The sequence below is a fragment of the Euphorbia lathyris genome, chromosome 7 (genome assembly GCF_963576675.1).
Source record: "Euphorbia lathyris chromosome 7, ddEupLath1.1, whole genome shotgun sequence".
NCBI classification, from domain to species: Eukaryota; Viridiplantae; Streptophyta; class Magnoliopsida; order Malpighiales; family Euphorbiaceae; genus Euphorbia; species Euphorbia lathyris.
Window position 1 is genome coordinate 9,285,567 of NC_088916.1, and position 16,656 is coordinate 9,302,222.

The window sequence follows — 16,656 nt, forward strand, 5'->3', positions numbered from 1 at the left end:
GTATTACTAAAAATTAAAGTACATTCCAAAGTTGTAATTAGGGTTGTGAGAAAGTTTTATTTGTTTCGCAAGTGATATATATATAAGAGTAACAAAGTTTGAACACACAGAAGAAAAAAGAAATTTCCCAATAAAGTTTCTATTTTTATTAATTCACAATAACTAGCCTAGCATCAAAGAGAGAAATGGAGAAGACCTTCAACATCAACATTTTCCTTTGCTTATTTATGGAGCTAGAGTTTACCAATCAATAGGAATACCATTGCATCTTGCATGTAACAATATCTAAACATATTAATTGGCAATTCAAGCTTCGCAACTAGTAAGAAAGAGAGAGATTCCAGATAAAGAAATGGAGAAGAACATTAACATTTTCCTTTGCTTGTTTATGGAGCTAGAATTTACCAATCAATATGGATAACAATGCATCTTGTATTAGAAGGACTAACAATTCTAAACATATAGATCGGCAATTCAAGCTCATTAACTAGTAAGGATTGCCTATGGCTAAAGCTAGGGACGGATCCAGGATTTTCAACTAGTGGAGGCAAACTATATACATAATTTTTTTTACAAACAAATCAACAATAACAATATAAGTAAATGATTTTAAAATAAGTTATAAAAAATAATGTTTCTTATAATTATTCTCTATGAGTATAATATGTAATATAGAGACTAATAAATTATTTATCCTAAAACCAATAGGAACAATTGAGGAAATCAATCAACTTAGTACATTATTATTCATCTAAATTTATCACGTTTTGTCATTTATATCCTTAACTTATATTTAGACACATTATATATATTAAAGACAAAAGTTGTCAATTTTGAACTTTCGACACTATAATTTACTGGTTTATTAAGCTTCAAAGTTGACATGTTAGTAAAATAGTACTACAAAAGTTTAATAATATTAAAAGGAACTGAAACAAAAAAAAACTAATATTATAAATAAATAAATAAAATACTGAAGTGTCAATTTTGGGTAAAATGTTACTTTTGTTTTTCTTTAAAATCAATTTTTTACACACGTAACTTTCTTTTCAATCAATCCAAGGCCTACATCTCTGCATACAGGGATGGATTTAGGATGGGGCCAATGGAGGCACTTGCTCCCATTGAGTTCTAGCAATTATTTAGCCCTAGTTAGTATGATTTGGGGTTTTGGAGGCTTGCCCCCATTGTCGGCGGTGGAGTGGAGCTTCTGTTCAGAGTTCACATCTAAAGGTTGAAGAAGATAGTTTAGGGTTTGTTTTATGTTTCCTTCATCTCCTTTAACAAAATAATGTTGTTTCCACTTAAGTGTGGAATGGTGTCGTTTTGTCCAATGAAACATTGAGGAAGAAAAAGCCTAATTCTAATACCTATAATTACCTATAATATCGATCCCTAATTCGTCAAAGGCAGAAATCGAAATCCAAAATCTAAAATCCCTTGGTTCTTGAAACTTTAGTTCGAGATAAATCAGAGAGATTTTTTATCTGTAGACTGTTGTTGCTGGGCAAGCTGGTATACTTTAGCATCTAATTCTTGGTTTTTCGATTCCGACTACGAAAAATACTTGATTATTTTGTAAGGGTTTCTAAACTTGAATATTATATGTTTTTTTAATGTATGATGTTTGTGCTTTCCAATTTCTAAAATATATGCAATTAAACCATTTCGCTGGGAAAGGGAAAGTATTTCATATTAGACACTTGTTAATTGTTATATTGTAGTTGTTGGGAAATTGTTAGGATATTAGTAGTTAATTTGAATATTTGGTTTCACTGTATAAGAATTCGTTGTCTTTTGATCCATTGTTTATTAGCTAGAACTCAGTTTTTGTATTTATTTGCTTGGAGTTACATGAGATAAGGTGATTTTTGGGTATGTTCATTTGATTAGAAAAAAAACATTTATTTGTTTCTAAACATAGATGTGAGAGAGAAATTCTATGATTGATACTCCCGGAATAATACATGATTGATGTTTTTGTACACATTTATTTTTTAACACAATTATCTATGCAAAATAGTAGAAATTCTTGTCCTAGGGAAGTATATTCACCAATATCAATTAGGGGTGGCATTCTGTGTAATTAAATCTCCGTGTTAATGATGAGATTAGTGTGGAACAAGTTATCCTAACCCAATCTTAAAATTTTGTACCATACTTTATCAACCCAATAAAGTTAGTGTTGTGTTTGCGGATCACATATAAATTTATTACCTCGTCTAATGGTGACATTTAAAAATACAAGATGACAAATCCTTGGAAAAATCCTTGATAAATGTTTAGTATAATCTAATATTAATGTTTTGTTCCTTTCATAAATGTTTGCCCCCCATTAGTTGAAATTTCTGGATGTTTAGTATAATCTAATATTAATGTTTTGTTCCTTTCATAAATGTTTGCCCCCCATTAGTTGAAATTTCTGGATCCGTCCCTGTATACATATATTTTGTAATTGTATCTAATAATAATGGAAAAAAGAGACTAAAAGAGACAAAAACGAAAAAGACACGGTTTTCTACGTGAATAAACTATTCAACTTAAAAAAAATATGTAGATAAAATATTTTGACTAAATTTAATAGTGGACTGTCATCTTACCAGTGAAAAGAGACCCTGAAGCAGAGAAAAAGAGAAACAGGGGCGCATTTCTATTTGCACCAGTTTATTGTCATGCGCTTTTAAAAGGAAACGATATCGTTTCAGTGAAACGACACCATTTTGTCAAAAAAAAATATAAATCTTCATCTTCAACCTCCGCCTTTGCAACTATGATGGACAAAAAGCTGTAAAATTTTAGTTTTTGGTCAGAATTAACTAGGGAAATACATAAGGGGGTCCAAAATTTTCTAAAATTCAGTGGGGGCAAGTGCTCCCACTGTAGATCTGTCTCTGGCTAAAGCTCTTCACTAGGATCTATTTATATAACACTAGAATGTTTCCCAACCTTTTATTTTAATTTATTTTTGCTACTTAAAAATGTTTTTTTCTTCAAAATCTTTTTTAATCAAGTCAAAGAAAAACCGTATGACACAAATGAACATTCATTAGACAATGGCATGTGTTACAAACCATGTAACCAACTCACTTTGAAAAATCAAAGATGCCAAAAAAAAATATTTAGTAATTATGTTTTTTTAAGAAATTTTAAAAATTATGTATTAAGTTTATATATATATATATATATATATATATATTAATAATGGTGGGAGTCAAACCTGCACGCTTCCTTCTACAAGACATTTTACTTACCACTGAGACAATAGCTTCTCATGTGTATTATATCACGTGTGCTGCTTAATATGTAATAAATGTGCCTAATAATTAATTTAATAGAAAAAAACATTAAAGTGATGGTGCAAGGAGTTGAACCTTGCACATTGGTTTATCCTGGATACTATTTACAACTATGCTATTAGCTTCTATTATTTAATATTTGTCGCATGCACTTATTAATATCGATTAAATGTGCATAATAATGAATTACTAATAGAAAAATAAAAAAAAGAAATGTGCATAATAATGAATTATTAATAGAAAAAAAATCCAAGAACATGCTCCAATTTCTTATTTATTTAATTCCTCTATATTTTTGTAATTTATGTTTTAAAATGTTAAGGACGATGCTCTAAATAATATTACATATGTTTTAAGCTTTATAATTTGTGTTCTAAAAATTAAGTATAATGTTTTAAAAAAATCAGTAAATATCTGGATCATTTTTGCATTTGTTCTATAATATAATTTATAACTCATGTTCGAAAAAATATAACGCATGTTCTAAAAACATAACCTATGTTCTAAAAGTATTAATATGAAATTTTATTAAAATATATAATATATTTTTATTTTAAAAATATAATATTGGATTTTTTTTAGTATCAGAGACACTTAATAATATATAAGTAAAAGAATTGTATAATGAACAAACTAAAGCAAGTGTATTTTTATTTAAAAAATACAGTATTGGATTTTTTTTTAGCATCAGAGACACTTAATAATATATAATTAAAAGAATTGTATAATGAACAAACTAAAGTAAATGTCTCAGCGGTAGTTGTGTGCGTGCTTCACTCCCCCTACACCCCAGGTTCAAATCACGCCTTCCTCATTTTCTGAGCAAGCATAAAGTTGGAAGAATACAGAGGCATTAAGGAGGAGTGCTGGATTCAAGCCCATGGGTGGTAATTAGTTACATACATACTTACGAGCCTCTATCTCTATTTAGATGATGATCGTCTTCTCACCTTATTACACTAAAGACTTACTTAATCATATAGTTTCACATAATCTTACTTCAAGGGTCGTTATGAGGTTAGGTATAGAAAGAGTTCGAAGTGCATTTTCGAAAAAGATTCATTCACAAGAGAGAGAAGAGAAACTAGATAACGTAGTGACTAAAATATGTTTCTTTAAGTTATTCCGTTACGACTTTTCTGCTAAAGTGGATTGGTCTATCTTTTATTAGATAAAAAAGATTTCTCATATCTTTTATGTTATGTAATTTCGCGGACTTTCTTTTCTCTCTTGGATTGGTATCTTTTCTCGTGCTTGTTTGCACTATACATCATAAAAGCCTAAAAACAAGGAAACCCACTTGTTAGAACAAATGGTTAGGTCTCGCAAGAGACACTACTAACTTGCCTCCTCATACTAGAAGAGAACTGAACTCACTAGTCCCTCATCTGCTTTAGACTTGTTAAACTAAGACCCTTGAAATAAAAGTGAAACAAGATATCAGACTGGAAACTAGAAGGTTTGGAACCCTAACAACGATACTCAAAGGGGCAGGTCAACTCACTACTTCTATCGCCTCTCCATTACCCAAGCCCATAAAGATAAAGCAAGCCATCTCTCCATCAAGGCGCATCGCCCGGGTGTTCAACAGGAAGGTCAAGACAAACAGAATTAGAGTGGGAGAGCATTAGGCCTAAAAATAATGGTTGAGATTTAATCAATAAATTAAAGAGATTAATTATTTATTTGTTTATTGAATAAATAAATCTCAACTGTTAATTTTGTTTAAGAAATCATCAACATTCATTAAATATAACCTCTCAACATGAAACCTACGAGCAAATCTAGTGAAAGGTTACAACCTTCTATGTCAAAATTTGATGAGGCACATTATTCCAAGTTTATACACTATCAAAAATTATAAAGTCCTAGGTGTCCCATATATGACAACATGAACAAACTGTAAACAAAATCATCCAACAAAACTACATACATTATAGAAAAGCGATTTGATAAATTGGAGTGCCTTTAAGGATGTGAAGCTCTTATAATCTCCTCAAGATAAAAATAAATCATATAAATGACTACTTCAATAGTAACTCTATAAGTGAAGAATAAATGGGATACATGTCAATTAGATTTCTTCATCCAACAAATATCACATCGTATATTGAAATTTTAACTTAGCGGTAACAAATCCTTTTGCAGTATAATGGACTAAAATAACAATTGTTAATCAACAAAATATGAAACATTATACAAATATTCAAAGGGAAATCATCGTTCTTCTCCAAATTTCGAAGACCAAATCGTAGCATTGTATAATGAATCTCTTTTTATTATCTTTATAGTGAATCCCAAAACACTTATCGATTAGATTAAGAGTAGAAAAATAAACAATCGTACTTAAAGCCAGAGAACCTACTCAATTTACAAATATAAAACATATAAATCAAAATTAGAAAAGTACCAAAAAGATAAAATGTAAAACGTGGAACTATGCATAAAAACATCTTAAGAGGAAAAGTGAAATATCTAACTTAAAATTAAGGGAAAAGTACAAAAATAAATCTTGTGGTTACATCTGTTTTCAATTGCAGTCTTGTGGTTTAAAAATTTACAAAATGGTACCTTGAGGTTCATTCCGTTAGCAAACACATACCAATTTGACTAACGGTATTAAAAGTCAAAGGGAAAAGAGTTAATTTGGTCCTTATATTTATTTATTTTATAAATTAACCCCCTTATTATCTAATAATCACAAACAAACCCTAAAATTAAAAATAAAAATCAAATACACCTTCTCAATCTCTCTCTAATTTCTTTTTTTTTTCCTTTCTCTCTCTTATCTCTCTAAAAATAAAAGAAAATCAAATACAACTTAGGTATAGAGGAATAAAGAAACAAAAACACAATTTATCTCTTCATTAGATGAAATTTTCATTCGTTTTAGCTAATTAAAAGTGAAAGACAAAAGTTCAAATAAAAAAGGGAAATGGTGACAAGGAACCCAATTTATAACATGATCATCAAATAACACTAATAAAGCATATTATTGAAAAACACCACCGACTATGAATTTTCTAGAGTTTAGAAAGAGATTATTTTGTTGTGGTTCCAACATTAAATGGAGAAGTATGGGTCAAATTGAAAAATGGGGCTTGAATGTGGAGGTGGAAGATAAGTGTTGGAAATCAAGTAGACAAAATAACAAGTTTTGCCGACCAAGTTGACTAATATTATAATAATGGTACCTAATACAATTTTTGGTGAGAATTGATTCAAGCACCGACATAATACCTATATAAATAGAAGTGGCCATGAATTGTATTTAACTAGTTTAGTTTTTGGTGGTGAGGCATAGTGGAATATGTATTAAGTTTATGTCAAATTAATAAGAGTTCTTTGTGTCCAAATTTTTAATTCAATCAATTTCGTCCTCAATTATTCAACAAGTGGTATCAGAGCGGGCGGTCAGGGACCGGTACGTGGTCGAGTGCAAGCAAGCGGTCAGGGACCGGGAGTCGAGTGCTTCAGAAGTTCGCGATCCGGGATCGTGGTGGTACGAGGTATTTTTAGCGCGCAGTCCGGGACTGTAAAAATTATTAATCGGTGTTACTTGGTTAATTAAAGGAGATAACCAAGTCGTGATGGCAGACATGTCTAGAAGAGAACTGAACTCACTAGTCCCTCATCTGCTTTAGACTTGTTAAACTAAGACCCTTGAAATAAAAGTGAAACAAGATATCAGACTGGAAACTAGAAGGTTTGGAACCCTAACAACGATACTCAAAGGGGCAGGTCAACTCACTACTTCTATCGCCTCTCCATTACCCAAGCCCATAAAGATAAAGCAAGCCATCTCTCCATCAAGGCGCATCGCCCGGGTGTTCAACAGGAAGGTCAAGACAAACAGAATTAGAGTGGGAGAGCATTAGGCCTAAAAATAATGGTTGAGATTTAATCAATAAATTAAAGAGATTAATTATTTATTTGTTTATTGAATAAATAAATCTCAACTGTTAATTTTGTTTAAGAAATCATCAACATTCATTAAATATAACCTCTCAACATGAAACCTACGAGCAAATCTAGTGAAAGGTTACAACCTTCTATGTCAAAATTTGATGAGGCACATTATTCCAAGTTTATACACTATCAAAAATTATAAAGTCCTAGGTGTTCCATATATGACAACATGAACAAACGGTAAACAAAATCATCCAACAAAACTACATACATTATAGAAAAGCGATTTGATAAATTGGAGTGCCTTTAAGGATGTGAAGCTCTTATAATCTCCTCAAGATAAAATAAATCATATAAATGACTACTTCAATAGTAACTCTATAAGTGAAGAATAAATGGGATACATGTCAATTAGATTTCTTCATCCAACAAATATCACATCTTATATTGAATTTTAACTTAGCGGTAACAAATCCTTTTGCAGTATAATGGACTAAAATAACAATTGTTAATCAACAAAATATGAAACATTATACAAATATTCAAAGGGAAATCATCGTTCTTTTCCAAATTTCGAAGACCAAATCGTAGCATTGTATAATGAATCTCTTTTTTATTATCTTTATAGTGAATCCCAAAACACTTATCGATTAGATTAAGAGTAGAAAAATAAACAATCGTACTTAAAGCCAAAGAACCTACTCAATTTACAAATATAAAACATATAAATCAAAATTAGAAAAGTACCAAAAAGATAAAATGTAAAACCTGGAACTATGCATAAAAACATCTTAAGAGGAAAAGTGAAATATCTAACTTAAAATTAAGGGAAAAGTACAAAAATAAATCTTGTGGTTACATCTGTTTTCAATTGCAGTCTTGTGGTTTAAAAATTTACAAAATGGTACCTTGAGGTTCATTCCGTTAGCAAACACATACCAATTTGACTAACGGTATTAAAAGTCAAAGGGAAAAGAGTTAATTTGGTCCTTATATTTATTTATTTTATAAATTAACCCCCTTATTATCTAATAATCACAAACAAACCCCAAAATTAAAAATAAAAATCAAATACACCTTCTTCTCAATCTCTCTAATTTCTTTTTTTTTCCCCTTTCTCTCTCTTATCTCTCTAAAAATAAAAGAAAATCAAATACAACTTAGGTATAGAGGAATAAAGAAACAAAAACACAATTTATCTCTTCATTAGATGAAATTTTCATTCGTTTTAGCTAATTAAAAGTGAAAGACAAAAGTTCAAATAAAAAAGAGAAATGGTGACAAGGAACCCAATTTATAACCTGATCATCAAATAACACTAATAAAGCATATTATTGAAAAACACCACCGACTATAAATTTTCTAGAGTTTAGAAAGAGATTATTTTGTTGTGGTTCCAACATTAAATGGAGAAGTATGGGTCAAATTGAAAAATGGGGCTTGAATGTGGAGGTGGAAGATAAGTGTTGGAAATCAAGTAGACAAAATAACAAGTTTTGCCGACCAAGTTGACTAATATTATAATAATGGTACCTAATATAATTTGTGGTGAGAATTGATTCAAGCACCGACATAATACCTATATAAATAGAAGTGGCCATGAATTGTATTTAACTAGTTTAGTTTTTGGTGGTGAGGCATAGTGGAATATGTATTAAATTTATGTCAAATTAATAAGAGTTCTTTGTGTCCAAATTTTTAATTCAATCAATTTCATCCTCAATTATTCAACAAGTGGTATCAGAGCGGGCGGTCAGGGACCGGTACGTGGTCGAGTGCAAGCAAGCGGTCAGGGACCGACTACTTCAGAAGTTCGCGATCCGGGATCGTGGTGGTACGAGGTATTTTTAGCGCGCAGTCCGGGGCTGTAAAAATTATTAATCGGTGTTACTTGGTTAATTAAAGGAGATAACCAAGTCGTGATGGCAGACATGTCTACCTCGGTAAGCACTCTGGAAAAACTCAATAATAATAATTATAGTACTTGGAGTACTCGTACGCAATTTTATCTGCTCGGCCAAGATTTGTGGGAGACTGTTAGAGGAAATGAAATAGTGCCTCCGACGGAACAAAATGACCTTAAGAAATGGAAGGTCAAGTGTGGTAAATCTATGTATGCTTCATCAATTTCGGGGGAGGACGATTTGCTGCAACGCATCAAGGATGCTTAATGCGCGCGGCACCTAGTGTAGAGCTTTTCCAATAACGACTAAATGTGTATTGCGGTGAATGTTCTATGAATATGGATGTGATCTTTTAAATGTTCTAACTCCACTAAACACTACGACTACTTAGGGGCAAGTGTACCCCGTCGTATCAAGTAATAATCCGTTTAAGACCGGGTATCGAATCCACGGGATTTATAATTACAAGCATTAGACGACTCGGTTTCGTATGTTATTTAAGCGGTGATTACTTTGGGGTAAAGTAAGACACAACTACACACTATCCCTAACTATTGGCGACACAGATTTATGTAGCTAAAACCCTATAAAGTAGGATGAATAACGATAAGTTATAACCACGATAAATAACGACTCTAAATGTATACAGATAATAATTTACTCTTGTAAAGACGACTAAGTGTAGTAGGACCGACCCATGAAGCACTTAGACTACGTGATTCCTAGTCAAGGCGTGTCTAATGCGGGGGAATTAGAAACTAGGGCCCGTAAGTTCCGTGGCTTGTCAATTCCTACGGTTTCCGGTTTGTCATTTCCGGTAAGGCAACACCTATATAACTCCCTAAGGATAGCCCGAATGGCGTCGGAAATCGCGTTCTCCTACACAATAATCAATTACAAATATCAAAACAAGTAGCAAACACTAACACGTAAAGGGAAATAGAGATTATAAATCATGAAATTATAAATATGGAATGTATATAAACGGAATACAACCAAGCCTAGTACATAGGAAGAGTACAAGCTAATTAGCACGTAAAAAGGGGAGAATCCGCCCTTGAAACTAGCTAACCGGACTCAAAGCCGTCTCCTAGGTCGTGGAGGTGGAACTCTCGAGCTTGGTGACGAATGGTGGAGCGGAACTTCGATGGAATGCCGGAACAACCGAATAAGCTCTCGAGGTGGAGAGTTTAGCTACAAAAACTGAAACTATACTACAACAATAATCAAAACAAGTATAGTTTGCTCTCTAGTGTATATTTGGGTGTGTCAAATGAAGTCCAAGAGCTTCCTATTTATAAACATCAAGCAAGGGCAATGTTGTAACTTCACAAAGAACAAGTATGGAGCAACATTATTTGGTGCAGAAATCCCATGATACGCCCCGCGTGAGGTGGTCTACGCCCCGCGTAAGTGCCCATTCCGTCAGAAATCTCCTGCATGTGGACCAATTCCATGTCTTATTGTCTCAAGCACGCCCTGCGTAGCTAAAGTACGCCCCGCGTGTTTGAGTCTCTGAAGTTTTATTGCTTGAATTGGAGCTTTTACGCTGTGCGTAGCTGAAGTACGCCCCGCGTAAAAGAGTCTCTGAGCTTTTATCATTAAAGAGTTTGCCTGGTACGCTTCGCATGTAGGATAATACGCCCCGCGTACGAAGAGTTGACTCAAAGAGACATTGCAGTCTGACTTTCAGGATTAGGCCAATTATTTCCGACATATGTCATACGCCCCGCGTAGGATGGCATACGCCCCGCGTATGCTGAGTCAATTCCACATGGCGTCTGCGGATAAGGCAATTATTGCTGACACCATATTTCACGCCCCGCGTAAAGGATGATACGCCCCGCGTATTTGAGTAGATTTTTGCTCCTTGCTCGTACCTGAAATACAAATCTTGCGAGCCCAGTTAGCTTGACGTTTTTATTTCCTAAACTAATCAAAAACACGGAAAATTAACTGAAAGTATGAAATTTATTTTTATTTCTTTATTTTATCAAAACGCTTTATTTTTATAATTAAACTTATTTATTTTATCCAAAATCAACTCGTAAATCACGCTAAAAGATAGGGGTAAAATACCCCTATCAAACCTCCTCGAACTTTAAAGTTTTACTTGTCCTCAAGTAAAAGAAATTGAAAGACAAGGGATTGAGAAAATTAAGAAACAAACCGAAGGTTGGTTTTGCTAAGTATTTGATTTCAAAGTTATGGTTTTATGCAAAGGTTTCGGTAAGTACCTACGCAAACAATTGAGTGCAAAACTTTGTTTGAAACCTCCATGATCAAGATTAATAGGCAATATTAACGGGGGTTGATTATATTTTGAGAACCTGATAGTACCTCACCAAGGGATTTCGCTCTTTCGCTCAATTTTAGGTGGGTCGGTGTTTTAGCACTCTTCTTTGCACTTACTCGAGATCATGTTGAATTTGCATTTTCATCCGGGTTTTTCCTCCTAAAATATGGTTAGGCAACATTAAAAATGAACCCGGAGCGGGGTTGTAATGTGGGTGGCTTCTTTAGTGGTATCAGAGCGGGCGGTCAGGGACCGGTACGTGGTCGAGTGCAAGCAAGCGGTCAGGGACCGGGAGTCGAGTGCTTCAGAAGTTCGCGATCCGGGATCGTGGTGGTACGAGGTATTTTTAGCGCGCAGTCCGGGACTGTAAAAATTATTAATCGGTGTTACTTGGTTAATTAAAGGAGATAACCAAGTCGTGATGGCAGACATGTCTACCTCCGTAAGCACTCTGGAAAAACTCAATAATAATAATTATAGTACTTGGAGTACTCGTATGCAATTTTATCTGCTCGGCCAAGATTTGTGGGAGACTGTTAGAGGAAATGAAACAGTGCCTCCGACGGAACAAAATGACCTTAAGAAATGGAAGGTCAAGTGTGGTAAATCTATGTATGCTTCATCAATTTCGGGGGAGGACGATTTGCTGCAACGCATCAAGGATGCTTAATGCGCGCGGCACCTAGTGTAGAGCTTTTCCAATAACGACTAAATGTGTATTGCGGTGAATGTTCTATGAATATGGATGTGATCTTTTAAATGTTCTAACTCCACTAAACACTACGACTACTTAGGGGCAAGTGTACCCCGTCGTATCAAGTAATAATCCGTTTAAGACCGGGTATCGAATCCACGGGATTTATAATTACAAGCATTAGACGACTCGGTTTCGTATGTTATTTAAGCGGTGATTACTTTGGGGTAAAGTAAGACACAACTACACACTATCCCTAACTATTGGCGACACAGATTTATGTAGCTAAAACCCTATAAAGTAGGATGAATAACGATAAGTTATAACCACGATAAATAACGACTCTAAATGTATACAGATAATAATTTACTCTTGTAAAGACGACTAAGTGTAGTAGGACCGACCCATGAAGCACTTAGACTACGTGATTCCTAGTCAAGGCGTGTCTAATGCGGGGGAATTAGAAACTAGGGCCCGTAAGTTCCGTGGCTTGTCAATTCCTACGGTTTCCGGTTTGTCATTTCCGGTAAGGCAACACCTATATAACTCCCTAAGGATAGCCCGAATGGCGTCGGAAATCGCGTTCTCCTACACAATAATCAATTACAAATATCAAAACAAGTAGCAAACACTAACACGTAAAGGGAAATAGAGATTATAAATCATGAAATTATAAATATGGAATGTATATAAACGGAATACAACCAAGCCTAGTACATAGGAAGAGTACAAGCTAATTAGCACGTAAAAAGGGGAGAATCCGCCCTTGAAACTAGCTAACCGGACTCAAAGCCGTCTCCTAGGTCGTGGAGGTGGAACTCTCGAGCTTGGTGACGAATGGTGGAGCGGAACTTCGATGGAATGCCGGAACAACCGAATAAGCTCTCGAGGTGGAGAGTTTAGCTACAAAAACTGAAACTATACTACAACAATAATCAAAACAAGTATAGTTTGCTCTCTAGTGTATATTTGGGTGTGTCAAATGAAGTCCAAGAGCTTCCTATTTATAAACATCAAGCAAGGGCAATGTTGTAACTTCACAAAGCACAAGTATGGAGCAACATTATTTGGTGCAGAAATCCCATGATACGCCCCGCGTGAGGTGGTCTACGCCCCGCGTAAGTGCCCATTCCGTCAGAAATCTCCTGCATGTGGACCAATTCCATGTCTTATTGTCTCAAGCACGCCCTGCGTAGCTAAAGTACGCCCCGCGTGTTTGAGTCTCTGAAGTTTTATTGCTTGAATTGGAGCTTTTACGCTGTGCGTAGCTGAAGTACGCCCCGCGTAAAAGAGTCTCTGAGCTTTTATCATTGAAGAGTTTGCCTGGTACGCTTCGCATGTAGGATAATACGCCCCGCGTACGAAGAGTTGACTCAAAGAGACATTGCAGTCTGACTTTCAGGATTAGGCCAATTATTTCCGACATATGTCATACGCCCCGCGTAGGATGGCATACGCCCCGCGTATGCTGAGTCAATTCCACATGGCGTCTGCGGATAAGGCAATTATTGCTGACACCATATTTCACGCCCCGCGTAAAGGATGATACGCCCCGCGTATTTGAGTAGATTTTTGCTCCTTGCTCGTACCTGAAATACAAATCTTGCGAGCCCAGTTAGCTTGACGTTTTTATTTCCTAAACTAATCAAAAACACGGAAAATTAACTGAAAGTATGAAATTTATTTTTATTTCTTTATTTTATCAAAACGCTTTATTTTTATAATTAAACTTATTTATTTTATCCAAAATCAACTCGTAAATCACGCTAAAAGATAGGGGTAAAATACCCCTATCAAACCTCCTCGAACTTTAAAGTTTTACTTGTCCTCAAGTAAAAGAAATTGAAAGACAAGGGATTGAGAAAATTAAGAAACAAACCGAAGGTTGGTTTTGCTAAGTATTTGATTTCAAAGTTATGGTTTTATGCAAAGGTTTCGGTAAGTACCTACGCAAACAATTGAGTGCAAAACTTTGTTTGAAACCTCCATGATCAAGATTAATAGGTAATATTAACGGGGGTTGATTATATTTTGAGAACCTGATAGTACCTCACCAAGGGATTTCGCTCTTTCGCTCAATTTTAGGTGGGTCGGTGTTTTAGCACTCTTCTTTGCACTTACTCGAGATCATGTTGAATTTGCATTTTCATCCGGGTTTTTCCTCCTAAAATATGGTTAGGCAACATTAAAAATGAACCCGGAGCGGGGTTGTAATGTGGGTGGCTTCTTTAGTGGTATCAGAGCGGGCGGTCAGGGACCGGTACGTGGTCGAGTGCAAGCAAGCGGTCAGGGACCGGGAGTCGAGTGCTTCAGAAGTTCGCGATCCGGGATCGTGGTGGTACGAGGTATTTTTAGCGCGCAGTCCGGGACTGTAAAAATTATTAATCGGTGTTACTTGGTTAATTAAAGGAGATAACCAAGTCGTGATGGCAGACATGTCTACCTCGGTAAGCACTCTGGAAAAACTCAATAATAATAATTATAGTACTTGGAGTACTCGTATGTAATTTTATCTGCTCGGCCAAGATTTGTGGGAGACTGTTGGAGGAAATGAAACAGCGCCTCTGACGGAACAAAATGACCTTAAGAAATGGAAGGTCAAGTGTGGTAAAGCTATGTATGCTTTATCAATTTCGGTGGAGGACGATTTGCTGCAACGCATCAAGGATGCTAAAAACCCCAAAGAAGCATGGGACACTCTTGCCGGAGTATTTGCAAGAACAAACGATGCCAAGCTCCAACAACTCGAGAACGAGTTATTGTCGGTCTCGCAAAACGACATGACGGTGAGTCAATACTTTACTAAAGTTAAAACTTTATGTAAAGAAATTTCAAAATTGGATCCTGAAAATAAAATTACTGAAACAAGAATGAGAAGAATAATAGTCCATGGGTTGCGTCCCGAATTTAACGCGCTTGTTACGGCAACCCGTGGATGGGCTAAAGAGCCAAGTTTAAATGAATTAGAAAATACCTTGGCTAATCAAGAGGCTCTAGACAAGCAAATGTCTAAAGTCTCAGTCAATGATGAAGATAAAGCTCTTTTTAGCAATAAAAAGAGCAAGGATCAAAAAATGACGAGATCGAGAAATGGCGAAAGATTCAAACAAGGATGGCAGAAAAGGCAACAAGGAGGGAGTTGGCAACAAGGGGGAGCTCACCACAACCACAAGCAAACACACGAGAAGACACATTGACACAAGAACGACCAATGCTATAATTATGGCAAAAGAGGCCACTATGCTCGAGACTGCAGATACAAGAAAGTAGAAGGAAATGCTGCAACATCCACACATGCTCAAGATGAAAGAGAAGAAGATTGGGACTTCGAGGCTTCGTGTGCAATTATACAACCAATGACATATGACATAGACATGCCCTCCAAAGCAAATGCACATGATGAGCTAGCATTTACCACTGTAAGTAATAATTTTATCAATTATCATAATGATTGGATAGTGGACTCTGGATGCTCTAATCATATGACAGGAGATAAGGAAAAATTATCAAGCATGACAGAGTATAAAGGGGAGCGAGTTGTTGTCACCGCGAACAACTCAAAACTACCAATCACACATGTTGGGAAGATGATGGTCGTGCTTCGATACAACTCTAAGGAAGTGCAATTGGAGAATGTATTCCATGTACCTGGGATGACAAAGAACTTGATATCAGTGTCGCAGTTGACATCCTCAGGCAACTACGTGGTATTTGGTCCGAACGACGTGAAGGTGTATTGAAGTTTGAGGCCAACAAGCACACCACTTATGGAGGGAAGAAAACTTCAGTCTGTCTATGTAATGTCAGCACAAACAGCCTATGTAGACAAATCTAGAAAGAATGAGACAGCTGATCTGTGGCATGCACGCTTGGGACACGTGAGCTATCATAAGTTGAAGGTGATGATGAAGAAGTCGATGCTTAATGGACTTCCACAACTTGATGTTCGAGATGACATAGTATGTGCCGGATGCCAATTCGGGAAAGCACACCAGTTGTCGTATGAAGATTCTCAGTATCGAGCAAAGGAGCCGCTCGAGTTGGTGCACTCTGATGTATTTGGTCGTGTGAAGCAACCATCAGTTAGTGGTCATCAATACATGATAACATTTATTGATGATTTCTCAAGGTACATGTGGGTGTACTTTTTGAAAAACAAATCAGAAGCATTTAGCAAGTTCCAAGAGTTCAAGGAGAAGGTCGAGAAGGAACTTGATAGAAAGATCCAATGCCTTCGCACTGACAATGGAGGAGAGTATACTTCGCATGAGTTCTTTAGCCATCCGAGGTCGTTTAGCCATCCGAGGTCGTTAAGGGCCTCAAATCTGCCTTTTTGTGTTTTATCGCACTTTTCCTGTTTTGTTGTTTTCCTTTTAGGTTTCAGATTAGCTTTTATGTGTCAGCCTATATAAAGGCTCGACCCCCACCTTATGTAAGGCATTTATCCATTAATAAAAATTTCAGAGTTTAATCTCTTTCTTCTAATTTTCGTTAGTCGTGCGCGATTCAACGATAGTTGACGGTTTTAAGCTTTGTTCGTGCGCGAACATTCGTTTA